The sequence below is a fragment of the Vicugna pacos genome, chromosome 10 (assembly GCF_048564905.1).
Source record: "Vicugna pacos chromosome 10, VicPac4, whole genome shotgun sequence".
NCBI classification, from domain to species: domain Eukaryota; kingdom Metazoa; phylum Chordata; class Mammalia; order Artiodactyla; family Camelidae; genus Vicugna; species Vicugna pacos.
In genome coordinates, this window is record NC_132996.1 from 2,069,666 (window position 1) to 2,077,445 (window position 7,780).

General features: G+C 46.2%; 1 long non-coding RNA gene across 1 annotated transcript; it reads left to right on the plus strand.

Annotated features, from left to right (window-relative positions):
• Nucleotides 1-382: 382 nt before the first annotated feature.
• Nucleotides 383-7,203, plus strand: LOC116277859 (uncharacterized). Its single transcript, XR_012076399.1, has 4 exons — nt 383-494; nt 1,878-2,114; nt 5,213-5,342; nt 6,940-7,203. It is a non-coding gene; the product is annotated as an uncharacterized lncRNA (long non-coding RNA).
• Nucleotides 7,204-7,780: the final 577 nt, after the last annotated feature.

Sequence of the window (7,780 nt, forward strand, 5' to 3'; positions counted from 1 at the left end):
CAGACAGGTGAGGGTGCCCCCGCCCCGCTGCCCCGTTGCCCATCTGCCCCGCAGCCTCGCTGCCCCTTGCCCCGCCCACTGGTGGCAGCACCGCCCCAGCCTCTGGCCGGCGCCACCTGCAGGTGAGGATGTCCGCGCAGCCCCGCCCTCCCCGGCCCCGCCCAGCTGTCCCATAAGCCTCCCCCCACCCCCGTGCTGGCCGTGCCCTGGCTCTCATTGGCTCCACAAGTTCTGCCCTCGCACATCTAGACTCGGGAGGACGCACGACGCAAGCGATAGGGGAGGGCCCTGCGGCGTTGCCATGGTTACAGGCGCCGCGCTCCGCACGGGCCATAGTGCGCTTCTGGGGAGGGGAGCGGGCTCCGGAACTGTGTAGCTGCCAGGGACCATGGCGGTGCTTGCTGCTGGGCTTGGCGGCTTGCTTGGCCGGGCGACTAGTTCTGACCTGGTCAGTAGGCGGCCGACATCCTGTCTGGGGCGGCGTCCCACAGAAGGTAAATGTACGTCCGCGCCGTCGGCGGGGCCGGTGGACATCAACCGTGGTGGGATCGGGGTTGGGGTGGTGGCGGGGGAGGTCTATGGTGCCGGGGAGCGTTTTGGGGCGGGGCGGGCAGGGCTTGGGCACAGCCTCAAGCTTTCCTCCCCCTCAGGCCCTGGGGCTGGGGCCGCGAGTCTGGGTCTCCCTTAGTGGCCTCGGCCTCTCAGAACCCCCCGGGAAGGGCAGGCAGAGAACCCATCTTAGATGAAGCGGGGCCTTACCCGGGTTTTGAAGAGCCCCAGAATCAGATGTTGGAATGGTGTGATTTATCAGCCTTGTTTATCTGCAGGGAAATTTCAGTTCATTCCAGATGTTGGTTCCTTCAGTCAACCTCAGGAATAAGACACAAGGGTCAGTGCCGATAAGCAGTTATCTAGGGCTTAACTCAAAATAAACTATGCGGGGTGTAGGGATGGTAGATAGGACCCTCTCTCTTGAAGTTAGCAGTCTTATGGGATTAGAGGCTCTGGATGAGGATTACATCCTCATCTGCAGAAATGGAGGCTGTGAGAAACACACAGAGAAGGGAGGGGTGTGGTGGCGGTAACTCATTACAGAATCTAGGACCCTTGCCTGGCTCTAGTGTAGAAGAGTCTCACCTAGGATAAGGCAGCAGTTATCAAAGTGTATCCAAGGCCCCTGAGGTGCAGGACCATTTTCATAGAAACGCCGGGATGTCACCTGCCTTTTGCACACTCTTGCTCTCCCGTGTCCCTGTGGGGTTTTCCAGGGAAAACTTGGCCTGTGATATCAAAAAACAGGGAATGCAGAGGCAGATGGGAGAATTCAGCTCTCACCAGTCCAAAAGAGATTTGCAGAAATTAAAATCACTGCTATTCTTCTCACTAATGATTTTTGTTTTGAAAAATAGAATTATATTTTGTTTAAGAGTATTAATGGTAACATACAGCAGATTGTTAATATTTTTAAGTGAATTCATGCACTTTTTCTAACTTCTTATTCAACTTCTAACACAGGAAATATTGATAGATTTAACTCACATAAATAGCAGTCTTTTGGGGTTCTCAGTAATTGTTAAGAGTGTATAGGGTTCTGTAGAACAAGAAGTATGAGAGCCCCTGGAGAACGAGTGCTCAGGTGCTTAGTGGTGTCAGACGGACGCCAAGATGTCTTCCGCAACTGCTCCCGGACTTGAAGTAATTGGCCACATGGAAATGGGCGGGCAGTGCCTCCACTTTACAAACCAGAAGCTGCTGAATGTGTCTGGAGTCTAGGCCATGGGCTGTGCAGGGATTCCCATTTTATCTGTTCTATCTAAGCCGGGATTCCTGTGAAAAGGCCTGGCCCTGAAGACCTGCTCTCCTTTGCTCCCTGCCAGGTACCTTCTGTGTGACTTCAACCTTCCAGAGGGCTTCAGCCTCCGTACGAACATCTGCATCCTCATTGCCTTCCTCCTGAAGGCCCTGCTGATGATGGAGGAGCCGGTACTGGGGCCACCTCTACCACTGGCAGAGCCCCGACATCAACCAGGTCTGGATTCCCTGGTCCGACTCCTTTGACCTCCCAAGTCTCAACAGAAACATCCCTGACATTGAGTACGAGCAGTTCATTGCAGGTGAGGCGGTGATCATTTAAAATTTAACTGGGGCCAGGTGGTCGTTGTTCTGGTTCCGATCTGAACATCGGGCCATCTTACTTTGGTCTTGTCAGTCTGCTTAGGGGCCTTGCTCATATTTCCCACACTGCAGGTGAATTTGGTTTTTCCATAGATTTTTCGGGAAATCAATTTGAAGTGTATGAGCTCTATGTCCCCTCACCTCTGAAAACCCTGGCCTCCTGGTGAGATGGAGCGGTGACAAGGAGGCCACTGCCACAGACCTTGTCCCAGAAGGACTCGCTCCCTCTGCACTCAGGGCTTTTCTTACCTGTAGGAAAACACGATGTTTGTGTAGCATGGGCCACGTGCTGGAGAAGGTATGTAACTGCCCATCCAGTATAATTTGGTCCTGCTCAAGCTACACATTTTAAGTTTTGTAAGAGGGAAGACTTCAAGATGTTCTTTGAATAAAGATATTTAGAGCTTATCAATTTTTTAAAATTGAAATGTGGTTGATTTACAATGTTTTGTTAGTTTCAGGTATACAGTATAGTGATTCAGTTGTACATATACATAGTCTTTTCTTTTTCAGGTTCTTTTCCATTATAGGTTACAAGAACTGAATATTGTTCCCTGTGTTCTACAGTGAATCCTTGTCGTTTGTCTGTTTTACATATACTAATTTGTATCTGTTAATCCCAAACTCTTGTTTGCTTTATAAGTCTGTGAGTCTGTTTTTGTTTTATAAATAAGTTTATTTGTATCATTTTTTTTAAATTCCACATATAAATGATATCATATGATACTTGTCTTTGTCTGACTTATTTCACTTAGTGAGATAATCTCCAGTTCCCTCCAAGTTGCTGTAAATGGCCTTATTTCCTTCTTTGTTATGACTGAGTAATATTCTGTTATATCTAAATACCACATCTTTATCCAGTCATCTGTCAGTGGACGTTTAGGTTGCTTCTATGTCTTGGCCATTTTAAACAGTGCTCCTGTGAACATTGAGGTGCAGGTATCTTTTGGAATTAAGGTCCCCTCTGTATATATGCCCAGGGGTGGGATTGCTGGATTAGGTGATAAGTTTTTTGTTTTGGTTTTTTTTTGTCTTTTGAGGAATCTCCATACTGTTTTCCACAGTGGCTGCACCAAACTACATTCCCACCAACAATGTAGGAGGGTTTCCTTTTCCCACACCTCTCCAGCATTTATGGTTTGTGGACTTTTGAATGATGGCCATTTTGACTGGTGTGAGATGATAACATTGTAGTTTTGAGCTGCATTTCTCTGATAATTGAGCAATATTGAGCATTTTTTTATATGTCTATTGGCCATTTGTGTGTCTTCATTGGAGAATTGCTTGTTTAGTTGTTCTGCCCATTTTTGGATTTGGTTGTTTATTTATTTCTTATTTAGTTGTATGAACTATTTATATAGTCTAGAAATTAAGCCATGATCAGTCTCATCTTTTGCAAATAGTTTCTCCCATTCCGTAGGTTGTCGTTTTGTTTTACTTATGGTTTCTATTGCTGTGCAGAAGTTTATAAGTTTAATTAGGTCTCGTTTATTTATTTTGCCTTTTATTTCTGTTTCTTGGGTTGCTTAGATTGCCCTAGGAAAACATTGCTGAGATGTGTGTCAAATAATGTTTTGCCTATGTTTCCTTGTGAGAAGTTTATAGTGTCTTGTCTAATATTTAAGTCTTTAAGCCATTTTGATTTTGTTTCTTTTTGGTTTTTTTGTGAATTTATTGTATGCTTTTGATTTGTGGTTACCTTATTCTTCAAATATATCAACCCATTACTATATCTATTTCCTTTAGACTGATAATCACGTAGGCTCCAACACATCCTAAGAATAACAAAGAAAAAAAAGAAAGAAAAAAATCTATATTTTCTTGCTCCCCTCTTCCATTCCCACCTTTTTTTATTTTGATGTCCTTTTTCATTTTTACATCTTTATGTTTATTCTCTTGTAACTCGTTATTGCCTTTCCAACTATGGTTGTCCTGTTTCTATAGCATCCTGCTTCCTTTCTATTTAGAATAGAAACTTTTAATGTCTCTGTTAGGTTCAATATTACTGAATTATCTCCCCTCCCCCTCTCCCCTCCCCCACAGGCCTCTGAATACTCAGTCCAGGAAAGCTAAACCATTCTAGCCTTCATCGGTTCTGGGAAAGCAATCTTCAGAGTGGGAAAAAACATTGAAAAATAATATTCTGTGAGTTGCTTTCTACCCTTGCCCAGAGATGAGAAACATCTGAAGGTGGAGGGAAAAAGTTGGAGGTGGGGAACACAAAGTCTTTTCTCCTTTTGCTACTGAAGAAATGATTGCTTTTTTAATTAGTGATGATGCCCTTTAAATTGGTGAGATCGAGATTCCACAGCTTCAGCGCCTGTGAATAACCAGCTGGGAGAAAGCTCTCCAGGGCCCCTGCAGTGGGAAAGGCAGCCCCTCTGAGCACCTGTTATTCTGTATTCTTCCTGCCTCCACACGGTTTCGCTAGGCACCGTGCAGGACAATGCAGTAACCCAAGGTGGAGGACAGGGAGACCCCTGCTGTGTGTCGAGCCACAGGAGTCCACACTTGAAGGACAAAATGTAGAGTAGTCGGGCAGTCATAGGAACAGATGATGGTTGAGACCCAGGATAGTGTCCTGGAGTCCAACAGCCAAGGTTGGTGGGGCAGATGGGGCCCTGGAGCATGGACAGTCCTTGAGGGATCTGAAGCAAAGATAGGAACCAAGAGACTGGATTCGTGTGGGGGTACGGCTCCCCTTGGAGGCTGCGGGGCAGCTCAGTGAGCCCAGGGGGAGTGGGCACTTCCCCAAAGCTGGGTTGACAGGTCACAACCAACTCACTGGGGACCGAGAGGCACTGAGTCATTTTTAACTTTTTGTCCCTCTTCCTGGAAAAGGAACTGCTGCCTGTTAAGTAGCCTGTGTCGAAAGTAAGAATAAAAGACATGAAGCAAGATTGTCTCAAAAGTCATCCATTGTGTAGTTGTTAATAAGGGTCAAATGCAAACTTGAATAGATGAAATGAATCATTCATCAGAGGATTTTAAAACCCTTTAAAATAAAAATTCTTTCTGCCTTTGTTCTTCATTACAGGGTTCACTTGGTGATAATAGTAGTAACCAAAGCAACATCAAACCCTTACAGAACTCTGTCCTGCTGTTCCAGGAATGCTGTGTTCACGACAATCCAATGAGTAGGCACCACTATGAGTTCCACTTTAAAGGTAAGGACATTCATTAATCACACGGCTAATAAATGGCAGAGCTGGGACTTGAACCCAAGCTGTCAAGCCCCAGAGCCCCCTCTCAGCCCCTTCACTGCAGCTCATCACTTGGCATGCCCGACACAGGCCAGCATTTAAGAGCAGCGTTAACTTGGCCAAGGCTGCTTCAACACTTGGTCTCTGTTTCCTCATCTGTAGAATGGGGGTGTGGGCAGTGAACTCTGTGAGCTCAGTGGTCACTTCCTCCAGCTCTGTTATTATTCTGCTTTGAGTTAGTTCGGTAAGTATCCGAGCCCCTACATGGCCCACACATGGGCTGGCCCTTTGCTAGGCCATGGGTTACGGAGAAAAGTAAGATCAGCCTGCTTCTCCGAGGAGCCGGTGTCCCTCCACGGGAAGCAGTTGCGAGGCCCAGGCTCCCTCGCTGGCAGTCAGGGGCTGGGCAGGAAAGTCTGATAAGAGAAGATGGAGGCAGAGCCCCTCCGGGAACAGTTGTGGCCACACAGCTCTCAGTAGCGAGAGCCTCTGTGAAGGCTGCTGAGAGGGGAGTCCTCATGAGGCCAGTAGTCCCCCCAAACTAAGCCCTCAGGACAAAGATCTAGCCAACCCTTCAGTGTCACCATAGAGCCAGTCCATCCTCATCACTGTGACTCTGTGCTCCATTGTCCTGGGTCCTCTCTTCCCCCTACACCCAGAAGACTTTCCTCCCTCTCTTCTCTGAGTGTCCCCTCACTTCACCCGTGGTCCCTGCTTCCTGGGTAACCATCTCTGGAGTTGACACTTTGCCCCCTCACACACCCCCGTTTGATCAGGAGCCTCGGTTGACCTCCTTGTGCTCACTTTCCACCTTCAGATCATTGCTCCTCCTCTCTTGGGAGCTACTGTAAATCCCAGATCCTTTCCTAGAAGTGCCTGCCACCCTAGCCTCCCTGCTCATCTGCCTCAGTAAGGAGAACCTGGACCACCAGCTCTGTATTGCCTCACCTCCTACCATCAAAACATCAAAGTTGATTCTCCCTCCACCACCCAGTATGATCATTTTAGGGTCTTCTTCTCCTCAGCCTGAGCCAGCCACCCCCCATTCACCCTATCCCCAGGTTCATACCCGGGCTTGTCTCCTTCCAGGGTCAAGCCTCTCTCCTTGAAGTGCCCACCACTAGCCGTCCGGCTGCTTCTCCACCAGCCTCCCTGGCCCTCTTTCACCCTCACTGGGGCATCAAGCACTGACTCCTCTGCTTTCCTGCCTGTCCACGTTCCTCTTACTTCCACTTCCCCAACTTCCAGCTCTGCATCCACAGTCAGCACTCTCTTTATGACAAACAAAACTCCCGTGACCCTTGATCTTTTCAGTTCCTCACCAGGATGACTTCCATCTCGGTTCACCCAGCTCTATTTGTTCTGAGCCTGCAGGCAGCAGGCTCTCCCAGCACAGATTTCTAAGACTACAAATCAATGCCCACCATGTTGCCACTGCCAGGCAATCCTCCAGGATTTCTCTAGTGAGCACATTTCCCCGCTTATCACTCAGTCGTGTCAACATTCTCTGCTCTCTGCACACCTCTAAGCTTCCCTCTGTCTCTTCCCTGACTCCCAGCAGATGGCCTTGCCTCCTGCTTCAGAGAGAATGACATATTACTGGAAAGGAACTCGCTCACCTGCAGCAAATCTGCTCACCTCACCTTTTATCTGTCTCTCTCCCACCTGGACTCTAGCTGTAGTTGTTCTTAATTTAGTGAGTTTAGTTGACATATATATACCCAGTTAAAAGCATAGCACACTATAGGCTACCTTCTACGGCTTACTTTTTAAATTTTACATAGAGTGTGTGATTCATCCATTTCGTTGCATGTACCTGCAGTTCATTTGTTTTAACTGATCTTAAATATTGTGTGTGTGAAAATAACACAAGAGAATGGTAAGCCAGGATTCAGGATGCTGGTTACTTCCTGTGAGAGGAGGCCAAGAGCAGGATAGGGAAAGAGGACACAGTATGTAACTGTCAATATTCCTGTTATGATGCTGGGTGATAAGTTCATAGCTGTATCTTATAATACTAATTTTAATACATAAATACCTCTGACAGTCACCTACGTTGAGAATGTTTCATGAACCAAGACATACAATGGATAATATTACATCATTATTGTTATGTAATCTTGTTATATTATACATTAATCATAATCTTACATTATTTGTTATGGGTTATATGTTATATAGGTGCATGAATTATATATTATGTATATAAACACCTACATATGTATTATATACTATCTGCTAATAAATAAACAGAACATAATATGCTAGTATATCTTCTATTATGTATAATTTAATAAATAATATCATACTATATCCTGTTATATGACATGGCACATAATCGTTAATAAAATAAGAAATCTGTCAATATATATTGGTAATTAATAAATTTTTTTTAAAAAGCC